Source organism: Mus musculus, chromosome 3 (assembly GCF_000001635.26).
Source record: "Mus musculus strain C57BL/6J chromosome 3, GRCm38.p6 C57BL/6J".
In the NCBI taxonomy this organism is placed as follows: Eukaryota; Metazoa; Chordata; class Mammalia; order Rodentia; family Muridae; genus Mus; species Mus musculus.
The window spans coordinates 21796715-21811277 of NC_000069.6; the positions used below are offsets into that span (position 1 = coordinate 21796715).

General features: G+C 39.9%; 1 long non-coding RNA gene across 1 annotated transcript in view; it reads right to left on the bottom strand.

Moving 5' to 3' along the window:
• 7530428D23Rik (RIKEN cDNA 7530428D23 gene) overlaps positions 1–4057 on the bottom strand; it is a 47164-nt gene extending 43107 nt beyond the window's left edge. Inside the window, exon 1 of the long non-coding RNA NR_166473.1 lies at positions 3940–4057. This is a non-coding gene — a long non-coding RNA (RIKEN cDNA 7530428D23 gene). The remainder of the gene's footprint in view (positions 1–3939) is intronic.
• Between the last annotated feature and the right edge of the window lie 10506 nt (positions 4058–14563).

The following is a 14563-nucleotide window of genomic DNA, read 5'->3' on the forward strand; positions in this document are numbered from 1 at the left end:
GTTTTAATTGCTCTTATTGTCCAGTGAAGTAAAGAAAGCCCATGACAGCTATATTCTGCAAGAATTCACAATCATCATAAGCAAATGCCTTATTTGATAAGTTTTGCCTTATAAAAATATTTATTGAAGAAAAGCAAACTGAATGAAAGGGGTGATAACCTGGGATGTTTGCACATACCCATATGAAAATGCTGCACAGAAAGATCCTGCAGTTAGAAGTCTATTCTGCACTTATTCTTCAGCTTGTGGGGAATGTATTCTCTCAATTAAGAAAAGAAGAGGTCTTCAGCATTATCAGATAGTCTTCCCTATGTTCTGTAAAATTTACCTTTGAGTTTTAATAAGTAGAAATTCAGACAAGGTTGGAAAACATATTTATTTCTCAGGGAAATACTAATGGAATAGAATTAGCAGTAGGAACAAGCATAGAGGAAAATGTGACTATGTATCAAGAACACTTTTTTCTCATCTTAGTCATGTTGTTTATATAATAAGGAAGTTTTTGTTTCCATATACATGCTTTGTTTCCATATCCTTGATTAAAATGTCTATATTTTAAGAAAAAAAATATTTTCAAAAAATTTAAAAGAATTGACCTGATGGCTACTAAGCATTTGAAAAAATTGAATGTCAATTACTTCTAGGCCTTCCTTTAACTCTCAAAAGTATTCCAGTTAGTACTGGGTTATATATGTGTGTGTGTGTGTGTGTGTGTGTGTGTGTGTATACATACATATAAAATGTGTTTAGGAATATATATATGTACATATTCCTAAACACATTAATACATATTCAAACACATACACCTCTATAGCAATAATTAAAGAAAAAAAGATGTCATGAATTTGAAAGAGAACAAAGGGCCATGAAAGGAGAATTTGGAGGGAGTAAAGGAAAAGATGGAAATAATAATATCTAAATAAAACATTTTTTAATGTATTCCCGAAAAATTTTTTTAGTGTAGGAAAGAAATCTGTGGTCACCCTAACTATAATGAACAGATAAAGTAACTTTCCAACATCCTCCCTGCTTCCACAAGAAATTACCATTAGAGTTGGGGTTGTCTCCCCAGTTGGAGTCAATTTGCCAAGGCACACTTCTCCCTAGCTGCTGTACCCTGTACTCTTATAACCCTGGTAACTTCTTGGGAGTGTGGTGTGTGTGCACATGAGGTTTTCTTTCTCAGTTGTTCTTTTCATTTTATTCTGAAGAAAGATCTCACTGGTTCTGTTAATGCAGCTAGTGTGAAGCCCAGGGAGCCTTCTGTCCCCACTCTCGCAGTGCTTGGATTACAGGCAAACAATACCATTTTACAGATGCTTGGCAAACACTTTATCATCTGAACCATCACTCCAGCCCTATAACATATTTGTTTCAAGTCTGTGAGCATTAGACTATCACGTAGTCTGCTAATGTAGAATCTCCATCCCTCTTTAAAGAGCCAGCAGCCATCAAGGCCGGGTGTTGCCAGGTTCTATTTCCAGTGGCAATCTGAGAGCAGCTGTCCTCCCCAAATCCACAGGAAATTGACATGCCAGAGGCTCTTGTGTTGTCTCTCAGTAGGTCACTGTCTTAAGAAAGTAAGAGACAAGCAGCAGGTTCACTGCCCTCCCCTACCCACCTCAGGATTTAGCTGGGCTTTATTTCAGCCTGGTGACTCCAGTCCTTTCAGTTGCTGGAGAATGCAAAGTGTTGCCAAGGAATTTTGTAGTCCTCAGCAGGTGGCTGCATAAATTACAGAACTGCATTCTGGAATCTGAGGACAATGGTTGCTTGTGTCCACATGCATGAGGGCACTTTGGAAAAGAATTCAGACCAAATGCTCATCATATTTCTCAACAGATTCTAAAAAACCAATGTCATTTATCATCTTCTTTCCTTTTTTAATGAAGTGAAGTTGGGTTTACATTTTAATATAGATTAAAAGTAGAGGGATTAAAAAAAGAGAGAGAGAAGGTTGGAAAGAACATACACCCAGTGTGTGGGCATAGGATTCTCAAAGAAAAGTTGCCTGTAAATTCTAAATGTTTATGGATACACAAAACCATCAATATGTAGAGTCAAAGTAGGAACTTGAAACAGTCATATCCACAACCAAGAGCAGAGAGAAATGCACACATGTGTGCTTAGTGTTCAGCTCATTCTCTATATTCATGTCAACCAGGATCCTCAGCCTAAGGAATGGTGCCACCCACAATGGGCTGACTCTACCTGCATCAACTAAAGTAATCAAGACAGTCTTCCAAATACTCTCAGAGGCCAAACCAGATCCAAACACTTAACTCTTCAGGGTGACTCTCTTTCCAGGTGATTCTAGGTTCTGTCCAGTTAACAATTGAAACTAACCAGCATACCAATGAAGAAAATAAAAACCACCACCTATCTCTTGGATGGAGTTTAACTTTATAGACATCAACACATACTTTTTCAAATTATTTTTAGATTTAGTGTGTGTGTGTGTGTGTGTGTGTGTGTGCATGAATGCTTTGCCTGCATGTACATTTATGCGTCACATGCATATGTGGTACATGCAAGTGATAAGCTTCCATGTGGATGCTGGGAATTGAACTAGGAGACTTTACAAGAACAAGTACTATTAACCTCTGAGCTAACTCTCTAGCCCCAACACCACCAAAGACTTCACAACTTTTTAAAAGTGCAAACAGTGAATTAATCTATATGAGTAGAATGAAACTGATGGAGGATATCAGTACTTCAGATAAAACTGAAGTCTTTTAAATGACACTTAAATTTCTTTATCAATACAGCTAATTGCTTTATCTCTGTGCCTGATTTTGGATACATAAATATAGTTTTCAGTTTATTTTTCTTTAGCTGATGAAGCTATACCCGTCAGCTTTCATCTCAGTAGTTGTATTTTGCAATACCATAGTAGTTTATTGTTTTAAATGATTTTGAAATACTCTATTTAAGTTTATGTAGCAGTGTTTGATTTACACTTCTATGCATTTTTCATGGTTGCTCTGGGAACAATAAAATGGTTCTATTTTTATGATCTATTAAAAAAAACAATATTTTACCAATACGAGGAAAATAGAGAGCTCTTTTAACTACGTATATTCCTTTTTCCTCTAAGCTATACTTACCATGTTTTACTTCTGTACACACTGAAATTCTATCAAAGTTCTTGTGTTTACAATACCATATATTTTAAAGACCTTATAAGGAAAAAGCTTTTTATACTTAACCAAATGTTTACCATTTTTGTTCTTCCTTCAGTTATGAAGAGCTGGTTTTATTGTGGTATATTCACCAGAGAAGACTGTTCAAACATGGGTTTAAGCCAATAGAAAGCCTTTATTAGCTAGCCAGCAACTACACTAGGTGTGAGATCCCAGTGTAGCACTGAGCCTTTCTCAGGGTGAGCTTTTAAGCACAAAAACCGTGTTCTGGGTTTGTTGTGGGAAATATTAAAAATAATGTGCCATGTTCCCGTACTACTGCCAGCAACACTCTACACCATTTCAGTCCCACCAGCTCTGTCTCTAGCTAGCCCCCCAGCAACCAATCACTGTGTTACCAGCTCTGGTTCGCTTGTCCTTGGAGCTGTTAGTTCGTTCTCAGCCATAAACCCCTAGAGTCGACGGTCCCACATCCTAATAACCAAGTAGAACTGCCAAGTTCCGTAGCTATTTTCTGCCCCAGTGCGGTTCTGCCGGGTTACTCTCTGCTCACCAACTCTCCCCGAGTTCCCTTCACTGCCACACCAGCCCCACACAACCCATTCAACCCGCTGTCAGCTGCCTTAACACCCAACAACCCGGTAGAAACAAAACTCTAGAAGCATATAATTAACAAGTCAGATTTATATATCCATAAATTCTCAGATTACAAGATGCCAATACAATAATTTCAGAACCAATTGATAATGACAAAAGCTGCCCACCAATATTAGACAAATTATGCCAAATTTCTAACCTTTATGATATCATAACTACCGGTGGCTATTTAAAGCCACGCTGGTTCAGGTTCTTCTTCCTGTCCATCCGCCTCCATCTCGGTCAGCTTTTTCTCCCTCTCAGATGCCTCTGTCTCTGTAACTCTTCACTCTGCCTCCCTTTTCTCTGTCCAATCGCCAGCCTCCTGCTGCACTAGTGTTTTAATGTAATTGGACAGGGAAAATCCTGCCTCATGTGTTGACACACTTCAGTTAACAAGAACAGTTAGTCAAAAGCAGGACTACAGAAGCTAGAAAAGCAAAGTAGGTGTATTTTGAGACCTTCCCAGAGTTATATGGAATTTGAAGGATTAGGCCTTTACTTTAGTTTTAAAGTGTGGTGCTGTCAACCTGGCAAGTTTTACAGCCTGAATGACACTTTATCATGAAGTCAGCTGTGCTAAGGTTGGGGAGCCTACTAAGTTCTGGTGCCCTATTTCAGTTTTCCTAATAAAATCATTCCCCTTTAAACCAAATAACTTCCTTGAGCAAATCCTCTATGATAAATTCTTGTTACTTTCTCCTCCTTCCTAAATATTGACATAATTTTTTGTGATTGTTCTTTAAACACTTATTTCTCCCATCTGACTTTAATAGTCTCAGCAGAGAAATCTTATTTAGTTTTTATTTTCCTTCCCACTGCCAAGTGCTGTCTTCTTTACTGTTGCTTTCCCAGTCTGACTATAGAATGTCCCAGCTCTGTTTTTCCTTCATTGTGATAATTTAATGAACTTTTTTTGAGATAGTAAGATTTGTTTCTTTATTTGTATGTATATGTGCCTCTATGAGTTTATGTGCACCACATACATATAGTGCCTCAAAAGAGTATTGGATCCCCTAGAAATATAATTACAGATGGTTGTAGGCCATCATGTGGGTCCTGGGAACCCAACTTGAAACGTCTGGGAAAGCATCTGGAAGCTGTCTATTCACCAATGACCCATCTCTCCAGACTCTATTGAGCTTCTTGAAACTGCACAGGTTTCTCATTCACTAAGTTTAGGGAGTTCTATTACTAATGCCACAAAGACATTCTCTTTTCTTTCCTCTCCTTCCAGACATCAAACAGCAAACACATTATACATCTCACAGTTATCCCTAGCACTCAAAAGCTTGGTTTATTTATTTATCTTTTTTTTAGATTGTATAATTATTATTAATCTATTATAGAGTTTTCTCATTCTTAAAAGTAGACATTCTGCTATTGATCCCTTCTAGGAATGTTGCGGGCCGACTAGTGGCTCGAGAGGAACAGTACGACTGAGATGGCAGCAGAGCTGAAAGAAAGGAACTAGACGGTCAGAAGAACAGAGCTAAGTCAAATCAGGTTCTGATCAAAGCTCAATTTTACTGATTCATGCACCGAGATATGAAGCGGGGGGAAGGGGTTAATTCCCGCCAAATAATCTTGGGGTCCAGTAGCAGGGTGACCACGTGTATGGCTCCAGAACAGCAAGGCGGCAGGCTCCAGTAGTGGGCATGGCAGAACGATTGAGCGGCAGGCTCCACCCCGATGCCAACAGTGAAACCTGAGCAAACAGGTTTCAGGCTGAGGAGGTGGGGGAGGTTACATAGGAACTTTCTTTAATGAATGTGGCAGCCCTTGCATTTGGAGCATAGATATTTAGAATTGAGAGTTCATCTTGGTAGATTTTTACCTTTGACAAGTATGAAGTTCCCTTCCTTGTTTTTTTTTTTTTTTTTTTTTTTTTTTTTTTTTTTTTTATAACTTTGGGTTGGAAATCAATTTTATTCGATATTAGAATGGCTACTCCAGCTTGTTTCTTTGGACCATTTGCTTGGAAAATTGTTTTCCAGCCTTTTACTCTGAGGTACTATCTGTCTTTATCCCTGAGGTGGGTTTCTTTTAAGCAGCAAAATGTTGGGTCTTGTTTGTATAGCCAGCCTGTTAGTCTATGTCTTTTTATTGGGGGAATTGAGTCCATTGATGTTAAGAATAATCAAAGAAAAGTAATTGTTCCTTCCTGTCATATTTGTTGTTAAAGTTGGGAATCTGTTCTTGTGGCTGTCTTCTTTTAGTTTTGTTAAAGGATTAATTTCTTGCTCTTTCTAGGGTGTAATTTCCATCTTTGTGTTGGTGTTTTTCCTTTATTATCCTTTGAATGGCTGAATTCGTGGAAAGATATTGTGTGAATTTGGTTTTGTCATGGAATACTTTGGTTTCTCCATCTATGGTAATTGATAGTTTTTCTAGTTATAGTAGCTTGGGCTGGCATTTGTGTTCTCTTTTTGTCTATATAACATCTGTCCAGGATCTTCTGGTTTTCATAGTCTCTGGTAAGAAGTTTGCAGTCATTCTATTAAGCTGTTCTTTATATGTTACTTGACCTTTTTCCCTTACTGCTTTTAATATTCTGTCTTTATATAATGCGTTTGTTGTTCTGATTATTATGTGTCAGGAGGAATTTCTTTTCTGGTCCAGTCTATTTGGAGTTCTGTAGGCTTCCTGTATGTTCATGGGCATCTCTTTCTTTAGGTATGGGAAGTTTTCTTCTATAATTTTGTTGAAGATATTTGCTGGCCCTTTAAGTTGAAAATCTTCATTCTCATCTACTCCTATTATCCGTAGGTTTGGTCTTCTCATTGTGTCCTGGATTTCCTAGATGTTTTGAGTTAGGATCATTTTGCACTTTGCATTTTCTTTGATTGTTGTGTCCATTTTCCCTACGGAATCTTCTGCACCGGAGATTCTCTCTTCCATCTCTTGTATTCTGTTGCTGATACTCACATCTATGGTTCCTTATTTCTTTCCTAGGGTTTCTATCTCCAGAGTTGTCTCCCTGTGGGTTTTCTTCATTGTTTCTACATCCATTTTTAGATCTTGGATGGTTTTGTGCAATTCCATTGCCTGTTTGGTTGTTTTTTCCTGTAATTCTTTAAGGGATTTTTGTGTTTCTTCTACCTGTTTAGCAGTGTTTGCCTTTAGTTCTTTTAGGACTTCTACCTGTTTAGCAGTGTTCTCCTGTAATTCCTTGAGGGATTTTTGTGTTTCCTCTTTAAGGGCTTCTACTTGTTTAGCAGTATTCTCCTGTAATTCCTTGAGGAATTTTTGTGCTTCCTCTTTAAGGGCTTCTACCTGTTTAGCAATGTTCTCCTGTATTTCTTTAAGTGAGTTATTAATGCTCTTCTTAAGATCTTCTACCACCATCATTAGATATGATTTTAAATCTGCATCTTGCTTTTCGAGTGTGTTGGGGTATCCAGGACTCGTGGTGGGTGTACTGAGTTCTAGTGATGACCAGTGTTCTAAGTTTCTGTTAGTAAGATTCTTATGTTTACCTTTCACCATCTGGAAATCTCTGGTGTTAATGTTCAAGCTGTCTCTAGTTGGATCCTCCTGTGATTCTTTTAGCCTCTGTCAGCACTCCTGGGAGTCCAACTCTCTCCTGAGCTCCAGTGATCAGAGCACTCTCTGCAGGCAAGCTCTCCTCTTTCAGGGCAGGTGTCCAGCAGTCTGGAACTCTGATCCACCTACTGAGTTCTGGGGTCAGAACTCTCCCTATAGGCCGACTCTCCTCTGACAAGGAATGTGCCTAGGGGTCTGGGTCTCAGCTCTGCCTCCTGGCTGAGGATGAAGGCCTGAGGGGACCCTGATGAAGAAGCTCTGTTGCTTCTATCATCCACGTGCTCTCAGGTGATCAGGAGGTCCTGGGTGTGCTAGGGGTCCTGCAGCAAGAAGAGTCCTCTGGAGCCCTAGATGCCCTTGGCCAGGTTCACGCAGAAGATGGCGGGGCTGGCCCCCGACCTGAATGGATCTCAGCCTCTGGTCAAGAGGGTTCCTTTGTCCCTGTTCCTGCCTGCACAAGACCCTCCAAGATGCTTTGGAGCTGATGCTGTGCTCCACTCACCCATGATCCCAAGGTGATCCTGAGGTCCTGGGGGGTGGTGAGCACTCTGGAGCCCTTAACGGCCTCTGCTGGGCTCAGAAGGAAGCTGGTGGGGGTGGCCCCGACCAGAACCGAAATATTTTCTTAATCAGTGATTAATCTGCGGAAGCTGTCTTATGAGAGGATCTTTTACTGAAGCAGACATGTGAGAGAGAGGATGTTTTGCTGAGAACAGACACTGATGATTTTTCTGGAAGCTGCCTGTTCAAAGAGCTTGTGATTATTTGCTGGAGCAGTTGCTTGAAAAGACATGTGGTGTTTTGAAATGGTATAAATATAATCCAGCAGACAGTGGACAACGTTCAGCATTTGTTCTCCTTGCTGGTCTTTGTTGGGCTGCACTGACACTGGTCTTTGCTGATGATACTCTGGCATTGGCTCACCTTGCTTTCTTCTCTGATCTTCACTTGTCACAACTTTGTAGAGATAAACGCACCAAAGTACTTCTGGTGGTGTTCTGGCTGACTCTTGCCACTTTGGTGGCCTCATGCTGATTGGCAAAGCCTCATGGTTTCTTCTGTGTTGAGCTGTATTGCTGATTTGAGTCTTGTATTTTGCTTGTGGACTAGACTACAGATAAGGAAGATTGGGATCACCCCAAGAAACTACTTCTAAACAAGAAACCTGACTTGTGATATGGCTCTCCAGACTTGAATTTGCTTCTCCAGGGGTCCCTAGGAACTTACTTGTCAGAGGTCAATTTACATCTAAATATTTTAGTAGTATATCATTTCTGAATGACACAGATGCTATAATTAGAACTCAACACCATACATGCTAGTTAGGTACAAACTTATCACAATGACATTTGAGGTTTGATTCTGAGCAAGAGCTTATGAAAACAAGCTATCTTCCATCTTCCTAGACAAAGAACCATTTCATCTATTTTCTCTTTTATAGCAAGGACTAGTTAGTGGAGTAGAAGGGTAGAATTATAGAGAAAAGTTAGAGATGAAATTAGGTGGATAGCCATTGCCTTTTCTAGTCCCCTTTTTTCTTCTAAATTTGTCTCAGAAAATTACATTTTCCTATTATTCTCTGCATTTGCTACCAATCTACCTATGCCATGCATAAAATTTCTTGTTTGCCAACTATGACACTACCTCAGGGTTATCATGAATGATACTAACCAGAGTGATCTCAATGGTAGCTACCAGTTTCCCAACTGAATAATAAGAGAAGGCAGACTGATATGAACTGAAGGGATATTGAATGTTTTTAAAGCTGTTTTTCCTATGTTAGGGATAGAGGTTACACTGACACATAGTAATGAGGAAATGTGTCAGTCTAAACTATGATACACATTTATTGGTTTCCTGATGAGTACCAATGTGACAGACTCATGATCACTGGCCAAACTATAATCTTTGTTTTGCTATTTCTTTGAATCCTGTGACACTGGGCCTTATGGTTAGGAGACAATTTTCCATTTATTTCTCAATAGTTCTGCACATTGCATAAGCAGAGATACTGCTACTCTTCCACTCCAAAATATCTTTACAAAGATATTTATATGACAAATAGCCTTGAAATATAGATATTGTGTGTCTTTCTAACCAAAGGGCAGATAAGCTCCTGATCTAGCATAATAAAAAAGAAAAGAAAAGAAATATCTCTCTTTCTCTACTTTTGTGTCTGAAGCCAAGGTCAAGAATGCTTAGTGGATAGTCTACATGATTCAGGTTCCCTCCATTCAGGTTTATCCAAAAGCAAGTTTATTTGATGAGTAGGTAGCATTGGAGTCCTTTTCTTTCATCAGGTAGGAAATGGGTCTTGGAGAATGATGTACAAATGCCAGTTTTCTGGGAATTACTGTTGCTGGGAAGGAATGCTAGTTCATGCCTGTAGTTAGGAATCCCCAGTCTCCCACTCTTGATACTATTCCATTCTATGCTTACTCAACTCTCCCATAGTACTCACTTCTTCTCGAAGGATGGCATCCATTGCCAGGTATTCATTCAGTATCTGGGCATGTATGTAGTTACCAAATCTTCTTAGGATTCTATGCTAGAATTTTGTTTCTTAACAAATTACACAGATGCCAAACGGTGTCAGCAGTTTCTTTGTACCCACTTCTTTTTTTCTTGTATACTTCCTCTTTAGAATGTGACTTCATATATTTCAACAGATGGAAGTGAAAGAAAGCACACATCTGATGATGATACCTGTGGCTGAAATATGTCTGTGTCAAGCCCATACAAATACTTTGGAAAACTGGACTTGGTATTAAGAATATGGCAAACCCTTGGATTCTGTTGCCATGGTCACCTGTTAATATGGTCACAGGAGTTAATATTGACCACCTCTGGGCTACCTGTTAAAGTTTCCTCACTCCTAAGCAGGAGGAAGTTAGCCAAGATGTGTTGGTGAGCATTAACCTAAAACCTTTGTTAGTGAAACAAGTATTTTCCATTGTCAGAAGCTGAAGGGACCAGGGCTGCATTTGGTCTGTCAGCATAGCACCATTGTCCTTCTGAACTTTGTATGGACCTGACAACTCAGTACTAAGTTTATAGATGTGGCACTGACTTTTGATTGAGGACTTGCCTAGAAATGCCCATTAAATTAATGAACCAAAAAATGAATTGCAAAAATCCCTTTGCCAGCGTGTCTCTCTCTCTCTCTCTCTCTCTCTCTCTCTCTCTCTCTCTCTCTCTCTCTCTCTCTCTCTCTCCTTACTTGCTGGAAGTCTATTCCAATTACAGTGTGTGCAAACCAAAACCACGTTCTATAGTGTGAAATGGTATGGACCACGCTCACTGATTCTATAGAGTTGTTTAAACTGGACATCAGGACATAGCTGTCTCTGGAGCTTCACATAAAAGCCTAAAAAGCTGAGGCTCATCTCTTCTTCAAGCTTGTAGCCATCAGGTAGTGGTTCTGAGGCACACTCCACATTGGACTCTTCATGGTTGTTAGCTTAAGTTTCCACAGGATGGTAGCTGACCAAGGGAAGAGCTGAACATAAAATATTGAAGTTCTGTCTGTCTAACTAACTAATTAACAAACTAACTAACTAGGGCAGGCTGTCACTGTGTAGCTCTGGCAAACCATGGAATTGTGTGTAGACTAAGCATTCAGGGACTTCCAAAAATCCTTAAGCCTCAGCTTCCTAAGTGCTGGGATTACAACCTGAGCCATCACACTTCATTCCATCCTTTCATGGTCTAGTCATAGAAGTCAGAAATAACAGCACTTATACCATATCAATTGATCAGAGATGTAACAAGTCTTTCTGCCCAGAGCTAAGCTCAAGACATGTAGACTTCATTTTACCAGTAAAGAGAGGGGCATACCTCATGTGTTTACTCATGACTACATGAGGGGCTAGGCATGGTGATGTGTGCCTGAAATCATAGCACTTGGGAGGTAGAGACAGGAACACCTCTGTGCATCCCAAAACAGCCTGGTCTACGTAGTAAGTTCTAGGTTAACCAAGGTTACAAGAGGAAGAGGAAAAAATGCAAAGCGGAAAGAAAGAAAGATAAATGAAAGTGTGACACTGTGGAGAACTGTCATTGGTGTGTTGGCCATCTTTGGGAAGCATGCACAGACTGCATTTTATTGAATTCTCACACAACAGTTGATGATTATACTTTTTTCTTCTTATGCAGTGGTTTCTAACCTGTGGGTCCCAACCCCTTTTTGGTGTTGAATGACTTCTTCACGGGGTCACATATCAGATGTCCTGCATGTCAGATATTTATAGTACAATTCGTAACAGTAGGAAAATTACAGTTATGAAAAAGCAACAAAAATAATTTATGGTTGGAATCACTATAGTATGAGGAACTGTATTTAAGTGTAGCAGCATTTCCTGTTACCCAATCTGCTTCTAGATTGTGTTGGAAATAAGAGCACAAGTGAGCTCCAACAGTATTGTGGGAAAATGACCAAATTCTGGAAGAGAGGAACACAGATCTAGATCCTGTCTCCAACACCTGTTGTTTTGTTGTAGGAACATTTTGCTAACCTCATTTTCTTAATCATCTGTAATGGGGGCAATGGAATGCTTCTAGAACTGGTACAAAAAAAAAGGGCATGTTAATATAAATAAGAGAAGTATCATCAACTTGTCCCCACATACTTGGGCAACCCTCTGTCCTGAAAAGTCTCATGTCATTGTAGCCAGAGTCTATGAAGTAGCTAGCAGCTCGTGAGCTTCTGCAGTGAATCACAAGGTGGTGCACTCATGCATGGCTTCCTCATGCATGGTTCCTCATGCATGGCTTCCTCTTCCAATCAATCCAGATTGTTCTGCAGTGGAAACACCTTCTCCTTACTTTCTCAGGAAACCACCTTATCCTTACTCTGATCAGGAGGCCTTGAGAAAGTCTCTCTCCTACTGAACCGACATCCATCCCTCTGGACATCAGGGAGGCAGAATGTTCAGCTTAGCATAGGAAGAATCCTCCCCCGCTGACTGAGGTACACAGAGAGGGTTTGTTCTCTTTTGCTGGCTAAAGACTAGACTTGTACCCTGATCCTTGAAGCCAGGTGCTAACAGACACTAATTGGCTCTTCTTGAGTTTGCTTCAGTCATCTTGTCTCTTCATTCAAATTTACTTTACTTTCTTCACTCCGAGTCCTTTCTTCTCATATCTATCTATATAGCATTATATATACACTCAAACCTATTAACAGTCATTTTGCCTTCCCCAAGCTTACTAGCCTGCATTTTTCTCTTTTCCCTGATCACTGACATCATGATGATGATTATGATCATCATCATGTTTTTATTTGGTATTTGTGTGACTGTGAGCATGCATATGACATAGTGCATATCAGAGGATGACTGCTCCGTTTTTTGCCTTCTACCTTGCTGAGATCTCTCTGTGTCAGCAAGGTTCTCTCTTGAGTGCTTTAAGCTATCTGGCCTGTTAAATTCCAGGCTATCCTCCCCCCTCTCTGTCTCCCTTCTCACTGTAAAGGTGTTGGGATTACAGACGGATATCCCTGCATCTGGCTTTTCGCACAGGCTCTGAGAATTGAACAACAAAAAAAAGGACTGTATCCGCTAAGCCATATCTCCTTACCCCCTTTAGGTTCTTTTCCCTTTACCCCTAACATTTGCAAACCGTCATTCAGCCAAGAGGTCATCTGCTTCACTTAGTGTTTTCTGTCAGCTCTCCCTTGCTGCCCTGCTTCTCTAACGTTTGGCATCCAACCTCAGTATTTGCATCCTTCCTACTAACACAAGTATTGTTAAAGTATCAGAAGTCTTTCACAGCAGACTTCATAAGAAAAAAGAAATATACTCTGCAAATGAGTCAAACCCCAGATATAAAAACCACATGTGCAGTTTGCATTCCAATAGTGGAGGCCTAGCAAGCTTCAAAGAACCTTCAATGTAGAACTCCTTCCTCTATCTCTCAGACCTGATCTGCCTTCACTCTCTCCTTGGTCCTGACTGAAGGAGCCACTCTCCGGTGCCTTGTCTTTTAAGGCCAACTAACTATTTGATACTGTCTTTCCCTCTGGATTTACCAAGTTCACTTTTAGTTCCAATTATCCACCAGTTCCATTTATTAGGAGACTGCTTCCTTCAAATAAGCTTTGTAAGCTGTTGCCTCTGCCAGCTTGCTGCCATAAATAGACCTTAGTCTCTATATCCATGGCAAAGAGAAGTGTTGTACAGCCCCGGGCTTTTTTTTTTTTTTTTTTGGGAAGACAGCTACTTCCACTGTGGTTCTATAAGAAAAGCTTCCTTGTTGCCATAACCTGATGCTTCCTGTGTTGCCATAACAACCCCATCCTCCACCTCAGTGCAGCTGCTAAAAGGGGCCTGGAGAGTTAGTTAACCCCTTCATTCCCACTTGGCACTTTCTCTCTTCATTTCCCTAAATTCCCTGACTAGCCAGCTTTGGTCCCTTTTAAGCATCCTTCTCCTGACCCCAAAATACAGATAATTTTGCACTTAACTAGGATAACCTACTTAAGTCCTGAATGCTGTCCGTTTAGGAAGAAAATAATAGATTTTTGGTAGTTGAGCCAGAATACAGTTTTAAAAGATTTTCCCATTCCAAAGGATTCCATGATAAAGCTTCCATGACCATCAAACATCAGAGGCTGGGATTTTGCCGGGATGTAGCTGCTTGTGGGTCACCCACATTTCTGTAAGTAACCCTTTGTCAATGCTCTGTAAGCCCAATAAACTAAATGCTTTACCAAATACAAAACACAAATTTAAATTTTTCTATTTCCACCCCATCTTTATCCCTAAAGAATTATTTCTTTGAACCCTCAAACAAAGGCATAGAATTGCTACTATAAAAACCAAGATTAAAAAGGATGCCATTGCTAGCACTTTGAATAAATATCTTTTCACTTCAGCCCTAAATCATGTCTATTCATAACCTCAATATCCCAGCTTGACCAAAAGGCTTATTGCTACAAGGAATAAAAGCCCACTGATCAACTTTAAGTCATAAATCTCATTTTTACAAGACCACATTTAAAAAAAAAAAATGTTTGGAAAATGAAGCCTTGGTAGAAAGAGAAGAATAGTCCAGGTTTGTTTAACTCCAAGTAATAAACTATGAACAGGTTTTCCCCTTCCCTAATAACAGAGGTGCATAGCTAGCTCACCTGAATTGCAGCATTCTTGGATTGAGGAGAAAGACTTCTAAGACTCAGGCAGCTTAAAAACCTTGCAAGACTCTGGCAATTCAGAACCTTAGAAGAGTCCTGAAGTCCC